The 14,366-nt window shown below is 45.4% G+C and overlaps 1 protein-coding gene across 2 annotated transcripts in view; it reads right to left on the bottom strand.

Annotated features, from left to right (window-relative positions):
• The window catches only part of daam1a (dishevelled associated activator of morphogenesis 1a), an 80,321-nt gene that overhangs the window by 64,747 nt on the left and 1,208 nt on the right, over window positions 1-14,366 (bottom strand). Inside the window, exon 1 of one of the 2 annotated variants that reach the window (XM_029713102.1) lies at window positions 3,681-4,320. The exons of the other annotated variant lie outside the window; for it this stretch is intronic. The gene's annotated coding sequence lies outside the window, so the exon portion shown is untranslated. Of the gene's footprint in view, window positions 1-3,680; window positions 4,321-14,366 lie in introns of those variants that run through there. 2 annotated transcript variants of the gene reach the window in all.

The raw sequence follows: 14,366 nt of genomic DNA, 5'->3' as shown, positions 1-14,366 counted from the left end.
TGTCTTGCATTAGGAGGAACCCAGGGCCAACCGCACCAGCATATGGTCTCACAAGGGGTCTGAGGATCTCATCTCGGTACCTAATGGCAGTCAGGCTACCTCTGGCGAGCACATGGAGGGCTGTGCGGCCCCCCACAGAAATGCCACCCCACACCATGACTGACCCACCGCCAAACCGGTCATGCTGATGGATGTTGCAGGCAGCAGAACGTTCTCCACGGCGTCTCCAGACTCTGTCACGTCTGTCACGTGCTCAGTGTGAACCTGCTTTCATCTGTGAAGAGCACAGGGCGCCAGTGGCGAATTTGCCAATCTTGTTGTTCTTTGGCAAATGCCAAACGTCCTGCACGGTGTTGAGCTGTAAGCACAACCCCCACCTGTGGACGTCGGGCCCTCATACCACCCTCATGGAGTCTGTTTCTGACCGTTTGAGCAGACACATGCACATTTGTGGCCTGCTGGAGGTCATTTTGCAGGGCTCTGGCAGTGCTTCTCCCGCTCCTCCTTGCACAAAGGCGGAGGTAGCGGTCCTGCTACTGGGTTGTTGCCCTCCTACAGCCTCCTCCACGTCTCCTGACGTACTGGCCTGTCTCCTGGTAGGGCCTCCATGCTCTGGACACTACGCTGACAGACACAGCAAACCTTCTTGCCACAGCTCGCATTGATGTGCCATCCTGGATGAGCTGCACTACCTGAGCCACTTGTGTGGGTTGTAGACTCCGTCTCATGCTACCACTAGAGTGAAAGCACCGCCAGCATTCAAAAGTGACCAAAACATCAGCCAGGAAGCATAGGAACTGAGAAGTGGTCTGTGGTCACCACCTGCAGAACCACTCCTTTATTGGGGGTGTCTTGCTAATTGCCTATAATTTCCACCTGTTGTCTATTCCATTTGCACAACAGCATGTGAAATTTATTGTCAATCAGTGTTGCTTCCTAAGTGGACAGTTTGATTTCACAGAAGTGTGATTGACTTGGAGTTACATTGTGTTGTTTAAGTGTTCCCTTTATTTTTTTGAGCAGTGTATTTATTTATTTATTTATTTATTTATTTATGGGGCCAACACCGGTAGAGAAATGTAAGATGTGCTTAGCTATCATCACCTAAACAATCTTCATCTGTGTTCTGATTGATGGTGATTCATCCATGTGAATGATTTACAATTGCACTGCAGGTAATCTAATCATTCGATCCTACCCGAAAAAAAAACTATTTTTATCAGTCATCTTAAATAATGTGGGTGAATATATCTGAAGCTCAGACCCCTGTGATGTCAACACCATCAACATGAATGTAATGATAACCCGGGTACTGAGGAAGCCTGTTGCATAGTGCATTGAGCACAGCACAGCCCTCCCCTTAGAAGTCAGACCTTTTAAGTGGTCAAACAGCATTGCGAAACCCAGGACAACCCATTTAGGCTTTTACATAAGAGAGAGAAGTCAGCGCAGGCTGACCTGTCCAGTTCAACGAGGTCAGTCAATCAGACCATGGGATGCGTTTTACATAATGAACCCAGCAAGTCCCCTGATCGATTTAATCTCTGTCAATATGTTATCAAAAGGAGGCTAAGTGTGTCTATTCAGAACCTGTCGGTCAGCGCAACAGTAGATACTAGATTTATAAAACACACACATTTTACCATGTGACCTGTTCACTCACTGCATGGACGGAAAACTAGCTCATCTTATTGTCAGATCACATTATAATGGAGATGATCTGGACACCATCATTGGAACCACTTGGTGAGGAAAGGAAACAAGGACAGAAATAGACATGCATGTGTGTCGGAGGTAATAGGGGGGCAATTTCCTATTCACTGGATCTGAAAACCACCCAGAGCTGCATCCCAAATGGAACCATTTTCCCTATATAGTGTACTACTTTCGATCAGGGCCCATAGGGAATTGCGTACCATTTGGGACGCAGATCAGGTCATATAGCCTAGCTAGCGACATGTGTGTTACATTTTGGTTAGAGTCGGGAACATTTGGAATTGATTTTGGTCGGTCGGTCGGAGCTGTTTTGGTGCTCTCCTGACAGAATGCCATTGGGATCAGATCACTCAGACTGCAGAGTGGAGCAGAGTGGAGCACTCAGGGTCTAGAGAGTTGCTAAGATCAATATTAGCAGGGTGCTGACAGGCCAATCGGCTCTTAGTTCCCCTGGGCTCTGATAGAAGGGTCAAAGGTCAAGCCAATAGGGGGATGCCTCCAGCCCTCTTCCATCCCACTCATGAAATAACCAGAGGCAGACAGTCCCTGGTCCCTGCAGGAATGCAGTTACACACACACACACACACACACGCACGCACGCACGCACGCACACACACACACACACACACCACGGCTGGTTTAGATGCCTCTGATGACAACCAACCACACATATACGCACTCATCACCATCCCAGACTTGATCCCTCCCTCTCATTCAGCCATATCCGAGCTAACTCCCAATTTTCTAAACTCGTCCTTTTCCACAGGACCCTCAGAAACAGCCCTGGCAACAAGGGAGGAGAGCAGTGGGTATCACTGCTCTCCTCCCTTGTTGCCAGGGCTGTTTCTGATTCAGAGCCCTGCCTGCATTACATGTGCTAATCCAGCGGGATGAATCGCTGGGATTGAACAAGGACCAGTGTGAGTAATGAGTTTTTATAGGCTAAGCTTTGGCTGCATGGGTCCCCCAGCTGCCAATCAGAGATGGGTGGGAGTCTCTGGGCAGTGTGTGTGTGTGTGTGTGTGTGTGTGTGTGTGTGTGTGTGTGTGTGTGTGTGTGTGTGTGTGTGTGTGTGTGTTTGTTTTTGTGTGTGTGTGTGTGTGTGTGTGTGTTGGGGGCAAACAGTAGTGACCGAGCTGCTTCATACAGGGGCTAAGCATCTAACAACATCCATTCAGCCATCCATCCCCTTGGAAACGGATGCGATATTGAGCAGATAAGGAGAATACAGTATATTCAAATCAGGACACAGCCAAAAACCAACTGCCCTGTACCCTCACTCTTCATAGAAAAATAGCGATAGGGAAACTACTAACTCAGAACAGTCAGGGGTATTAACACAAGGCCAAAGTTCTTGGCCCCATTGACCTTTCTCACAGCCTAGCTCTAGTACTGTTAGAAAAACTCCACCTCCTACTCAAACACACAGAGTCATGGTGAATGCCAGACCAGAGTTCCAGTCACAAACAGAACAATGCTAAAACCCACAGTAACACCCACAGATCCTAAAAACAGTAACACTCAAACGGTGTAGCGGTGTACTTATGATAAACAATCTGACGTGCTGTCTGTGTGTGTGTGTGTGTGTGTGTGTGTGTGTGTGTTTGTTGGCACACCCTAGGAAGAAATGCATACGAGTCTCATAGTTTTTTTGTTCAGGGCTCCCTGCATTCCCAGCTCACACCACACAGAGACAGACGGATTGTTGTTTTCCCTTGAATTATGACAGACAAATTCTAAGCACATAGCTGCCTAAATACAGAGGGAGTAAAAGGGAGTAGAATTCCACTGTGCCAGCATACTACTTATGCTTCCCTTACAGTTAGTTGTCCATAGTGAAACAGAAGCAGCCACAGACTTCCACTGAGATCCATTACTGTGCTAGTGTTGTTGTTCCCCTGTTGAATAACATACAGCCAGAAGTCTTGTAACGCTTTCATTAAAACATTTTTAAACAATCTTACCTTTTTACACAACAGCAATAGATCCTCTTATATGGGTAAACATCCTTGTTATAAAGTCCAGTCCAGGCAGCGAAACAAGCTCCACAGAACAGAGCGAGTCCTGCTCTGCTCTCTGTTCTGCTCTCTACAGGCAGCCAGCCAGCGCTACTAGAGACCAGATGACCGAGAATGTGAGAAGAGCTGAAGACAGAGCTTCCTATGTCTCCAGCAGTGAGATCACCACAATCACAGTCCAGGAAAGGAGAGAAACACATCCAGCTCCAGCCTCATCCAGCAGAACAGCCCGGAACAGAAAGACCTCCTCAGCACGGACATGGCATTGTGACGTCCACGGGTTGACTCAGTGAAGCGTGGTCACCGAACTGAACAGTAGCTGTAGTCCAGCCAACTCCTCTGTCTGCAGATAAATACACAGTCTCGCAGTCAGTCGCAAACTATCTATCACACAGAACTGTTTCTCTATTCTACAGTAACACTTGGACCGATCAATCTATCCAAGTCTAACTCACTGTAATCCAGTAAAGTCTCCCCACTTAAACGATCTCTGGAAGTGACTACACTGAGACAGCACACAGGCCGTCAGTCCACACTGCTCTGAGCCTATGGACAGAGACACACAAACCCACTGATTTTGGCTTCTGCTGCTGCTGCAGTCAGCCAACCCTCATCCCTATGCCATGCCACACCTCCCAGTGCCCAGCGTGTTTCTATTGGAGGGAGTCCTAGCTGGGCTCCTCCCACTGCTCTCAGCTTTCTTTCTGTTCCACTTAGAGAAGTGAGTGTGTATGTGTATGTGTGTGTGTGTGTGTGTGTGTGTGTGTGTGTGTGTGTGTGTGTGTGTGTGTGTGTGTGTGTGTGTGTGTGTGTGTGTGTGGGAGTGTTTCCTGCTCTATTGAAAGATCAATACTCTTAGTGACATGGACCATCTGTATCCAGATTGGGTTACACTAGCAGGAGCTTTATTATAGAAGATCGACTCATCACACACCCTAACATATTATCTATCACTAACAATCAATCACTTCACAGACTAGGCCAACGTAACTTACATTGCGCTACAATGGCTGGATCTGTCGTCCTGCCTTCCATCCACCAGACAGACAGAGTTCATGTCCTATCATTTTCTCAGAATACTAAGCTATTAAGGGAGTGATGAGGGCTTTCCTCATCAAGAACAGATCACATTACACTCCCTTCCCCTTACTGTTTGACACACACGACAGACAGACAGACAGACAGACAGACAGACAGACAGACAGACAGACAGACAGACAGACAGACAGACAGACAGACAGACAGACAGACAGACAGACCAGAGACACACACACACACACACACATACTGTATCTGCGTCTGAGGCAATCCTTTCAATCTGCTTTAAGACTCAATTTCCCACCAACCACCACCACTACAGCAGGTAACCTAGCAGTTAAGAGTGTTGGGCCAGTAACCGGAAAGGTCGCTGGTTTGAATCCCCGAGCCAGCAAGGCGGAAAGATCTAAGTCGATTAAGGCAGCCCCCTGCACCTCTCTGATTCAGAGGGGTTAGGTTAAATGCGGAAGACACATCCCAGTTGAATGCATTCAGTTCCCTTTCCCAGTGTTTTGACTTACAATTGTGATTCAAGTAGATAATCACCTTTGGGATCATTCTAGATGTTTACCCCACCCATTTGACTCATATCAATAAAAAAGGAACACAATACTCTACTATACCAATACTCTACTATACACACTGCAATACTACACCCATTGTAAGGTGGGGGTATCATTTCAAGCATTTTAGATCTGCAAAACACACTGAAACTTCCCTGAGGAATACATCTGCAACAGTTGCCTAACGTTGGAGCTGTAAAAAACATAGCAGTAACGCAATGTTGAGCTTAAAAGGTTACAGCAAGTAACTCTGTTGATCCCAAATGGCACCTTGTACAGTCCACTACTTTTGACGAGAGCCCTATGGGCCCTGGTCAAAAGTAGTGCACTAAATAGGGAATAGGGTGCCATCTGGGCTGCATTCTCTGTCCACTGCAGTCAGTAAACAGCATGCTAGTGTTCCTGTGGATGACTGACCTTTGCCCAAATAATACCCAGCAGCATTCGCTCTTATGTTGGTCTTCTCAGATAGTTGCTGAGTAGAGGAATGAAAGGGGGTTTCCCCTGCTGCCAGAATCCTCTTTAATGAGCAAATGGATAAAGGCTTGCTCAGATTTTTTTTTTAATTAACTCTTCACATGCTTCTCCCTCTTTCTCTCAGTGCAAAGCCCTCTGATGTACAAAGTCTCATTCACTAGGCTGTTGGAAAATACAGCATCATTCACGACACACAGTGTATCAATGACAAATAACAAGCAGAGAGCAACTTATCTATAATCTCACATGCTGTGAAATGAATGACACACAGAGATACTGTGACACAATGCTCCGACAACTGGTGGTCTACAGTCGACTAGTATGTGGAGACAAGTCATTGAAAAGTATCCCATGGTATCAAAAACACAGGAGCCAATCTAATGGAGCCCGTTACAAGCTATTCAATGGACTCAGCAATCATCCTCCCCTCTAGAAAGAGGACTTTGTCCATCTCACAGAGACACACAGAGCAGGGCCTGGCTGCCCTCAGAGAGAGAACCAGTGTTTGCCAGCAGTCAGCACCCTGGGCTGGCCTGGCTGTCTAAGGATGCCTGCCCAGTCTGCAGAGGCTCAGTGGCTAGCTGATACTAACTGGTCAGTGGTCAGACAGACTGACATTCCCCTGTGGGGCCAGACAGCTGAGGACAGCCTGAAGCCTGCCAGGCTCCTAGTAAATAACATGGCCACCAGCACTGTTGTAATGAAACAAACCGGTCATGATGCATTCCCTCTCTGGGACTGACTGTCAGCGTCTGTCTGTGAAGACCGTAGAGGAATGCCACAGATGGACGAACACACACACACGCATGCACGCACGCACACACACACACGCACGCACGCACACGCACACACACAGTCATCATATCACGCGGCTGCAAAAACACTCCTCTGATTATAGATATACTGCCTTTTAATGGGATATATGGGATATTCAAGCCATTTTTTATGACAGTGGTTGAAAGGCCTGGGAAATAAAAGAGCCTGTGCATGTTTTATGTATGCTATGTTCACAGACATTTAGAATCTCCTAAGCTGTGTTTCAGTAAACAGTTCCGTGAAGGGAGAGTCTTGTTTTTCCTTCTTGGCGTGCCTCAACAGGATAAGCTGATCCATCGAAGGGGTGACACACAGACCTCAGTAACCCGACCTGGAATATCAGCAAGCTCTGGAGACAAATCTCACAATGGGTCATAATCTAACACAATCAATAACACAATGTCTCAATCACACATACACATTTCCAGCTGGATCCAACATTATGACAGACGTCTGCTGTGATGAATAGGGCTTGGTTAGTTACAGGACATAGTTAGAACTTCACCAGGATGTAAACACTAATCATCAAACGTTTCATGAAACATCCAAACATGATGACCATCCCACTGTGAGAATTACAGTTGGCTGAAACACATGGCACTGCTTTGTTCGGGTCCCAGCTGTGCTGTGGAACAAGCTGTGTCCTGTCTCTGTCATGAGCAGGGCACTTTAGTCAGTTAGCTGCTGCCTCATTAGCACAGTGAAGTGAGCTGTCAGACACGTATCTTAGATAGCCATAACACTGTTCACTGTGAGAAACATATTTACCCTGCCTGCATCCCAATTCTCTGGGAAGTCTACACTTGTGCACGCCTCTGAACATATCTACAGTATATAGCATTTCATACGCGTAAGCATACACTATAGAGAGTTTCCATCATATTTCTTCACATCAGTCATTTCCTTTTAATGGGAAGTGGGCAAGTGCACAAGAAGGATAAAGAATTTGGACACAGACCCTGTTTGTACGTAGGATACTAACAACATTCAAAATAATGTATATATCATCCAATCACACAATCCCTCAGCTGATTGGAGATAGTCAGCAAGAGGCAGTCTGGTTTGATCCCTCTGTACCTCCCCATGTTGCCCGACTGTATTCCAGGGCGTGTTCTCAGCATGCGCAAAACAGCTGGCAGGCGTATTCCCAGTCATTTTCAACCTCTCCTTGTCCCAGTCTGTAATCTCCACATGTTTTAAGATGACCACCATCATTCCTGTCCCCAAGAACTCTAAGTTTTCATGCCACAATGACTACCGCCCTGTAGCACTCACATCTGTAATCATGAAGTGCATTGAAAGGCTGATTATGGCACACATCAACTCTATCATCCCAGACACCCTAGACCCACTCCAATTTGTATACCGCCCCAACAGATCCATAGATTACGCAATCTCAAATGCTCTCCACACGGTCCTCACCCACCTAGATAAGAGGAATACCTATATGAGAATGCTGTTCATTGACTACAGCTCAGCGTTCAACACCATTGTCCCCTCCAAGCTCGTCACCAAGCTTAGGACTCTGGGTCTGAACACCTACCTCTGCAACTGGATCCTGGACTTCCTGACGGGCTGACCCCAGGTGGCGAGGGTAGGCAACATCACCTCCGCCACGCTAACCCTCAACACAGGGGCCCCACAGGGATATGTGCTTAGTCCCCTCCTGTACTCCTTATTCACCCACGACTGTTGGCCACGCACGACTCCAACACCATTATCAAGTTTGCTGACAACACAGCGGTGGTAGGCCTGATCACTGGAGATGATGAGTCAGCCGATAGGGAGCTGGCACTGTGGTGCCGGAGCAACAACCTCTCCCTCAACGTCAGCAAGACCAAGGAGCTGATCGTGGACTACGGGAAATGGGGGGCTAGTACGCCACATCGACGGGGCCACAGTGGAGCAGGTTGAGAGCTTCAAGTTCCTCAGTGTGCAAATAACTAAAGACTTAAAATGGTCCAAACACATGCGCATAATCGTGAAGAAGAAGCAACAGCGCCTCTTCCCCCTCAAGAGGCTGAAACAATTTGGCAGGGGCCCCCAAATCTTCTAAAAATTCTACAGCTGTACCATTGAGAGGATTTTGACTGGCTGCATCACTGCCTGGTATGGCAACTGCAGCGCCCTCGATCGCATGGCACTACAGAGGGTGGTGCAGACATCCCAGTACATCACTGGGGCCGAGCTCCCTGCCATCCAGGATATCTATATCAGGTGGTGTGGTAAGAAGGCCCGGGAAAAAAAGACTCCAACCATCAAAGCCATAGACTATTCTTCCTGCTTCTGCACGGCAAGCGGTACCAGTGCATCAAGTCTGAAGCCAACAGGCTCTTGAATAGCTTCAATCCCCAAGCCATAAGACTGATAAATAGCTAACAATAGCTACACAGACTATCTGAGTTAACCTTGTATCCTCATTGACCTTTTTATTTTTGTCTCTATGCACACTCACAGAACCTTACACACTCACACACTCACTCCATCATCTGCCCACTCACACATAACATGCACATACATGTATACTGACTCACACATGGACACCCACTCACATACAAGCTGCTGCTACTCTGTTTATCTTATATCTTGATGATAGTCACCTTACTCCTCCTGTACATATATACCTCCATCACTCCAGTATCCCTGCACATTGTACATATGGTATTGGAAGTGACCCTGTTTATAGTATGCTAACTTACTTATTGTGTTCTTCATATTTTTGAAAAAAAATGTACAGTATTACATTGTTAATGAATGTTGGGTTTTGAGTTTGAAAGAAAGACATTCCAAAGTATTTGTGCATTAAAACCTGAAACTTGTTGTTATTGTTCAGAAGATCCCTTATCTGCTCACTGTAAGTTACTCAAGGTATAGACTGAGGGTGAAATCAGTGTCATTGAGTCATTGAGGATACAAAGTGCAAACAGATGATGTATGGTAGCACCAACAACAAACTCAGAATCCTGGTTCACTTCGGACAGATCAGACAGAGCTTCCTTCCTACTTGAGGTAGTTAAAAATACAATTCTAAGAGGTCAGAGATTGTTTGGAACATTTTGATACGCATGACCAACATAAGACAGTTCTTCGGATTGAGTCAGAGACCAGACAGTAACCATCAATTCTCCTCCCATCTGTTGAAAGGATCAGAGCTACCTGACATCCTCCTCACCGATCCAGGATATCAACATTTATAACCACATCAAGTTTTATGTTGGAAAGATACCCGGACCTGGATGTCTCAGACCTCAGTCAGCAGAATATGATATTCTTTGAGGAGGACGTGTGCATTATAGTAGGTTAGCCCACCCATCTGCTTTACCTCTGACCAAAGGAGTTATACAGAAAGTACCAATATGACAGAAAACATTTCCAATAAATGATCTTATGAAGAGAACAGTGAGGACGAGACACAGGTATAGGAAGCACAGCATGTCCATATTGAACGATAGAGACCTATCGTCAATTTGGGGGAACTTACACAAGATCAGGAGTCCTATCAAACATAAATCACCTGCAGGCCATACAGGCCTAAGTTCAGATGGTTAACAAAAGACTACAACTTTGATCAAAAGTGATGTGCCATGGGAAATCAATTCTTATGATGAACATTACAAAAACAATCCCATTGGTTTGCTTTATTTGGAAACCCCATCAATATTTAGAGTACAATAACTCACACACTGTGAGAAACTGCCCCACTCACAATGACATTGACAGGCAAGCAAATAGTGTAGTTGTTGTCAGTGAAAACAGCAACCATGGAGCGAGGAGCAGCAGGACTGATAGACAGATAGCTACAGATAACTATAAACATCAAAGCAAATGTGGGGTATTCTTTGCATGTCTGTAGCAACACTGTAGCAATCATTCATACCGATCAAGCATCATTGCAACATGGCAAGTCACATTGCTTCAACTTCTGTCACACTCCCAGCCATTTGGACAACAGTGTCTGTGAGACGTCCTACTTGGAATGTTGGTGACAAACAACTAAGGTTTTTCAATATGATTCACAGTGGAATGCCACCTGGGCTCTATGTTAGCATGTCACAATCAGACATTCATCTATTTAGGCCTAGCCTTGTGGGAAACCATTCTGGCTCACAGTTTGATAGTTTCACTCTTGCCCCAAGGGTAATTCCATGGTGACAGATTTACGAGACTCAGATTTTTTACTTTAAAATGTATACCAAACAAAAACCATTGATTTAAAAGTTTAACAAACCACACAACTCTATGCATATAAAGGATTCCTTTTAACGATTTCCACAGAAAATGTTACAAAAACACTTTTACAGGAAGAATTGTGCACATACAAAGTCTGGTAACAGAATAAAACAGAGGGAGATTTCACCGTAATTCTGTTACCAAACTTTGCATCTGCACAGTTTTCCAGTAAAAGTGGTTTTTTTTTAACTGTGTAAATTGTTCAAATGAGTTGTTTGCTAAACTTTGAATGTTTTTTGTTTGGCATACAGTCTCAGCATAATTCTGTTACAATGGAATTGCCCCTGAACTAAGCTTGTTAAGTTACTTCATAGTTCGGGATCAGAGTAGGAACCGGCTTAGTTTGTATGTGAGGCTGACATTGTCTCTGAGTATGGTGATGTAGTGTGTCCCTCTAAGCAGAATGCCTGTTCACACTCTCTCTGCCCTATTAACAAATAAGACAGTTTAATGATTCAAAGCATAGCACTGTAACACACTTCCCAACAATGGAAGATTATTCAAAACATTTCCAAGCTGCCTGCTCCTCACGCCTATTCAAAGACACAGAGCATAAGACAGTGAAGAAAGAGAGCGATGAAGCACCTTTTATGCAATAGGGACACTTCCCAGCTGCACTGTTGGATGTAAAGTCCTATAAAACCGTCTGTATTGCCTCTATCTCTGGGGTGTATGTTTGTGTATGCAGTGTGGGTGCTGACAACCTCATCTGGGGGGTTAGGGGAGCAGAGAGGGGAGAGAGCTGGGTTCACTGAGGCAGTCCTCTGGTCTAGAGGCTTTAAGTTGGGGGGAGCTGACTGATAGGCTGCGCCTCTGCCTGAGAATGAATAACACCAGATCACACCATTGTCCAGCCCCACTGAAGCACAAAGACAGAGAATGGGAAGTTCAAACAGCTACACTGGGCCATTGTTGAGCCTCACCGGACCGACAGGGATGGGTTCAATGGGTGGGGCAATGCAGGCAGGGCAGGGCTATAGCGGCCTCTGGGATAGTCCCATCCATTTCATACTAGTCCTACAAAGAAACTAAATGGTGGCTGATGCAACCACCGCACACGCTGTTGCTCCTCCTATCTGCCTGATTTTACTGTGGGTGGTGGAAGGGGTGTGTTGCTACCAACCTTGTGGTATTACGCAACGTCTGTCTCCACCACATGCAAATATGCAAGTTTTGAACAGACACACAATCAGAGAGTGAAACACACACACTAAAGTCCAGCAGAGAGCATACAGTACTCTGGTAAATCATTCTCCACAGCAGTTCACAGGCAAAGGCGGAAGCTGAGCGAGCACTGAAGGAAAAACAACTGGCTTGGTTTCACTGCGTGAGATAGCTCATCTATCCTCATCAATATCTTGACATAGCAACAAAACTATTCTAACAGTACACCATAACTTCATTATGAGGAAATATAGTGCCAACCAGAACTGTGCCAAATGGTATAGGTGGCTCCTCTACACATTTAGTGGAAGAGCTACAATGTTTCTCTTTTGCAAGGCTTTCCCAATTGTCATAGTGTTAGATCAAGACTGGAAAGTTTTATGAACAACTAGCCTAGTTAGAGTAGAATGCTCTACCTCCTTTCTCTACAAGCGTTTACCCCTTCTGTACATCCCCTCTACGGCTACATCTTCAGATGTCACAGTGGTAGAGCAGATGTCACTCATTCATTCTCATTTATTACTAATATTATATTCATATGTTTTCAATGGTTGTAACGACCGTTGTAGGAAGTGGACCAAAATGCAGCGGGTACGTGAATGCTCATATTTACTATTACGAACACCACACAAAAACAACAAAACGAAAACACAACGACAGCTAACAGTTCTGCAGGCTAAACATAGCAGTGCACGAATACAACTTCCCACAAAGGGACAGGTGAAACAGGGCTACCTAAGTATGACTCTCAATCAGCAACAACGATGTACAGCTGTTCCTGATTGAGAGCCATACCAGGCCAACACAAAGAAATACACAACATAGAACACCAGAGAAATACAAAACAAGAACTTTACCCAAAAACACATAAATCAAACACCCCTCTTACATAAATACATATCCCATTAAACCCCGAACCACATAAAACAAATACCCCCTTCCACGTCCCGACCAAACTACAATAACCAATAACCCCTTATACTGGTCAGGATGTGACAATGGTTTAATTACTCCATTACTCAGTCCCGCTTTATTTGAAGTGCATCTTATGAAGGCTTCATAAAGCCCTACATAGATGCTTCACAAATCATCTATAAGCGTATATCATGTTCTATAAAGATTCATAATGTGGCATAACTGTGTGACATAACCATCAGTTTATTTGTTCACATTTATTCATCTTTTATAGAGAATGAAATACAGTTACAGATTATTATTTGTGACCCATGTGTGCAGTGCTTATGAAGCATATATGAATGCTTTATGAAGCCTTTATAAGATGTACTTCAAATAAAGCGGGACAAATGACTCTTTACCAATACGTCATGGTGTCATTGTGCATGACTAAGTCTGAGACTGGAGCTGCTGTGAGCAGAGCTTTAGATGAATTTGAGGGCGGTGTGAACATCACAGAGGAACACTAACATCCCTCTCAGGACTCCTCCTCGCTCGGTATCGGTTCCTCGAGTGGAAATAAGTCCCGGTATCAAGTCTTGGCACAGCTCTGACATTCCCTTACGTTGAGATAGCTCCTACAGTACATACTGTACGGTACTGTATCAGCATGACCTCACTGGTTTTAACTGAAGACTTCTCCTCCCACACATACACACACGAGAGGGGGGGGGTCCCAGACAGGGGAATGCAGAGAGGTCAGTAGTACTGTAGGAACCTGTGATTCAGGGCTGGTAAACCAGGGGGAATGTCTGCCTGGGGGCACAGTGCAGGCAGCCAGACAACAACCCATCTGAACTGAATGGTCTGCTGCTGGGAAGTAACATCTGCCCAGTGCCCGTCGTGTTAGATATTAGAGGTGTTACTAATTAAAAAGGATGAAACTCCAGTGCTGTACACAGACACACACGGGGGGGGGGGGTGATTAACAGCACTGTAATAATCTAAGTGATTGTGAGACTGACTCAGGCATGTGATTTGCGTCAGCCCATCAAAAAGCCCATCATATTTCAGAATGAGAACAGGTTAGCACTTTGCTACTGGGGATGTTCTCATTAGCATGACTTGGGCTTGATCAGAGGCCTCCAGGCAGCATGCTATTATGCATGTCTAACATCACAGACGTCATTGCAGTGCAGGGAGGTAACCAAGACATTACCCATCTTCTGCATCATTACACACAGCAATTAGGGATAGATGCGTGCAGAGTGCAGACGGTTCAGCAAACATTGATGTTATCATTCTTTAAAATGCCTCACCTGATGCCAGGAGGAGAGGGGGAAAACTGGTACATGAGTTGTAATGTCCTCTATGCCCTTTTCTAATTAATTAAAAACAACTCATTGGGGCTTAACTGGTTTAATGACTTGGATAAGTCTGATTGCTGGAG

Source organism: Salmo trutta, chromosome 25 (assembly GCF_901001165.1).
Source record: "Salmo trutta chromosome 25, fSalTru1.1, whole genome shotgun sequence".
Taxonomy (NCBI): Eukaryota; Metazoa; Chordata; class Actinopteri; order Salmoniformes; family Salmonidae; genus Salmo; species Salmo trutta.
Note: the sequence above shows the minus strand (reverse complement) of the source record. Positions and strands in the feature narration are given on the sequence as shown.